This window comes from Trematomus bernacchii, unplaced genomic scaffold (genome assembly GCF_902827165.1).
Source record: "Trematomus bernacchii unplaced genomic scaffold, fTreBer1.1, whole genome shotgun sequence".
Lineage (NCBI taxonomy): Eukaryota > Metazoa > Chordata > Actinopteri > Perciformes > Nototheniidae > Trematomus > Trematomus bernacchii.
In genome coordinates this window covers 18,028,399-18,032,255 of record NW_022987648.1, presented here as the reverse complement: position 1 = coordinate 18,032,255, position 3,857 = coordinate 18,028,399, and positions in this window count along the sequence as shown.

Below are 3,857 nucleotides of genomic sequence, written 5' to 3'. Positions count from 1 at the left end.
CGTAAATAAACAGTAGTATGAAGAGGTTGACCTTATCTTTGCCCTCAAGGCGTCATATTTTTTATGTGACTTGTACTTGACAGTGTAAAGACAGTCTTTGTGAGGTAGACTGCTTAACTTCAAGGGCAAGCTTTTGTTTTGTTTTTCACCTTTTTTTTTTTTCTTTTTCCTTTTTTATCCACAAATGCATGACATTCAAAATGACAGGACATAAGTACTACATGTACAATATGTAGCAATGAGGTAGAAATGGTTATAAAGAATACCAGACTGTAAAACTACATAAGAATGGAATAAAAGTCTTAAGCAGTCCTCAACAAAATGTAATTACACAAATACTGACAGATTTTGAAACAAAAAAACGATTCAAGTGGCATCACTGTAAGACTCAATGTGCTTATCATAGGTCATGTGTTGGTTGTGAGTGTTGGGCTTTTTGAATAAATCCCCCCCATTAACCAAAGCACTTTTTTTTAATGATAACATGTATAGCATGATAAAACACACACCTTAATAACCTCCATTGTTTCCTTATATCAGATCTTGTTGAAGGCTTTTTATCTCTAGCTGTGATGTAAACCGAAACATCCAAATGTAAATTATTCACCATTTGCCTTGTGTTACACTGTGTTCTACCACCTGGTTCTGGATACAACAAACAGAAACGTGACACGAGTGGAGTTATTACAAGCACAACTTCATTTGAGTGTAACATTCCCCCTTTTAACACACAATATCTCTCTGTAAGTTTATGAACTGTCGCCTACTTAAACTTGTGAAATCTGCGCATGTTAATGGCACTTAGGGCTTCTTATCGCATTCTTGTCAAATATCATTTTGAAATTCACAATCACAGACACACAATTATATTCCAGTGTAAAAACACACTGGTTGTTTGTGACACTGTCTGCTAATATCTATGTTGATTTTTGTTTTAAAAGATTAACAAATTGTTACTTTTTGTAATGTAGGCTTGTGGTAAATGACTCTTCATAAACACAGACAGAATACAACAGAGGGGTTTACAGTTTTTTGCCCTTTCAGTGTTTTAAAAATGCAAATATCAAAAGTGTGACATTAAAGGTAGGGTACAGTAGGTAAGTTTGAGAAACTGGCTCGAGATCGCTAGAATTTGAAAATACACAACCGGAGAAAATCTGCCACTTCCTTATAGAGCCCCTCCTCCAACACACACGAACGCGCACATGACCAATGAGGGCACGAGATAAGTTTGTGCACAGATGGAAGGCTGACAGGCAGGTAGACCATCCAGTTATTTTAGCCGGGCCGGCTAAAATGATTGGTCGTATTTTTTACAGTATTACGGCTTCCACAGATGACATTTTTTTATGGATTTTTTGTCAAAGCACTTAAGATATTCATTGCTATTGGGATGTTAAGAGCATTCCATGGAATATAACAAAAAGTGTATCTCGAGCCGGTTTCTCAAACTTACCTACCCTACCTTTAAGGTCACTAAAATTCACAACTTCTTCAACTTGTTTCACTTTGGATTTAATTTGGCAACCAATAAACACCTCAAAGTATAGTAACAAATTAAACAATATTAGAGGGGCTTTACAAAACATATTTTCCATTTATATTTGTTTAACTACACATGTTTCACATTTGAAGCATTAAACCGGAGTTTGCTACACACGTGTGTAAAAGAAATGTGGCTGAGGAAACATCAAGGTGTGCGGTGTGTTTACAGTTTGTGTAAAAAAGAAATTGCTATTTTACAGGATGAATGTAAACAATACATCTGTCTTTAGATTTGGTTTGTAAAGAATCTGTGTAAATGAAAATGTGAAACTACAGCAAGATATTATTTTGAGAAGCGTGCAAGCTTTCCCTGCTGCTACGTAGCTTTTGTGTGGATGCTATGTATAAATCCCAACATGTGCAATAGGCAACAACATTTAAGGATCTCCTTTGAAAAACAAACACAAGGTCCTTTAGTGCCTCTGCAGAATGACACACCTACACCTACAGTGATATCTACTTCAGTGGCATTTTTCAATGTGCGAGTGCTTTGCTTTCCCTACTGCTCAGAGGACGTAGTACATTCAATAACATTTCTTACTTGCCAATTCAGCTGTCAGTCTTGCTCTTTCATTGCCAAAAAAGTGTATGGAAATGTAATGGCAGCAAATAGTGATTAATAACACTGTAAACACAACAGTTAAAATTAATAAAAATACAAAACAGAATAAAAAAAACAGTTTTCTGTACAGTGAGACTAGCCTTTAAAACATTTTCTTAAAAAGGAATGCCACTCAATTCATGATGGTCATAGTTATGACAGACAAAACAACAATTCAAAAACTTGGAATTAAAATAATCAAACTGGTTTCAAGTCAGAGAATTCCTACGAAAGATCACTGTGATAACTTTTAAATTTACATTTTTCCTTTGACATCACAGATTCAGGGGCCAAACAAGCAACAACATCCACTGGTGAATGTTAGCTAACACAGACCAATTTGTCCTAACGCAAAGGCGATGTGTATCCCAACCATAATATTCAGTGGTATTCCCCTTTAAGTGTATTATCTGGTTCATGGGAGTTATAAAAATGTAAAGCTAATAGATTTTGCACACAACAAAATACCGTTTGGTGTTGTCTCAAAAGGTCTCCTCATCAAACAAGCAGAATAGGTGCTGTCTTTTGCTGTCTTCATGTATTTGTCTTTCAGAGATAACTAACAAACTGAGGTAGAAAGGAACTTAGGCTATACATAATCCTTAGGTTTCATTATTGATAAAACAGCAGCAGGATGGAATTAAATAGCTCGGGGCCACTGTCTCCCTCAACCCCGAGATGTTTGTCTGCACCTTTCAAATTTCTCTCAGCTCTGCATCACCACAAGCTCAAGTAAAGAACTCCAAACAAATTACTTTTTTTTGTCTTGTAAATAAACCGAAATCACTCTCATACATTCAATGTAGGGACTTTCTAATTTCATGTGAAGCTTTTTGAGGTATTATATAGCCTTACATGGTTTGATGATGTTATATCAAATGTTACACAAGCCTATGAGGTACTGTACATATCATCACTTTCCTGAGGTTTTAAATAGAGAACATTAAAATAAAAATGGTACAATTTTACATTTATGTGAAACACTGTGAATTACTACCAAAACAATACTTAACGGCAAATACATAGTAATGTATTGTTGAGATTGAAGTCACATTGTATAATGATATTAGTTTTTTTTTGTAATTTCATTGTGGATAGGCTAGTACAGCAACTAAATTCACCTTATTCATCCAAGAGAAAACATTTGTGAGTGTTGTTGTAACGGCACACATACAACCTTTGTAAGGTACTGAAGCCCAACTGAAATGATATCAATAAATGTAATTTAGCCCAAATAAACCACAACTGTTCACAGAGAGCACAAAACAGAAAACAGCTGTAGAACACTTATGGAAAGCAAGTTTTTTGGAAAGCAACGCAAGTTTTTTGTCTAATTTTAAAGCTTTTTTTTTCATATTAGCACATGTCACCAATGGAGATTGTGAAGCAAAAAGTAAAACAAAAATTAAACAGCACCACCTCAGGCACTTGATAGCAACTAAATCTCAAGATCAGCAGAATAGTATGTATATATATTTATATATATATATATATGTATATACAAAAAGGGGGGGGGGCATCTTCTTCCTTTTTGTTTGAGTTCTAGAGAGCACAATGGCATCAGCCATATACATAATTTAATTAGCATTTACCAATGTGTTGTGTCCAGGCTGTTAGCTTTTGTGTAACACCAAGGACACCCATTTGCCCTATACAGTATATTCATGTCACCACTGTTTGTTATTTTTGCTTGATCACTGAAGGCCAACTA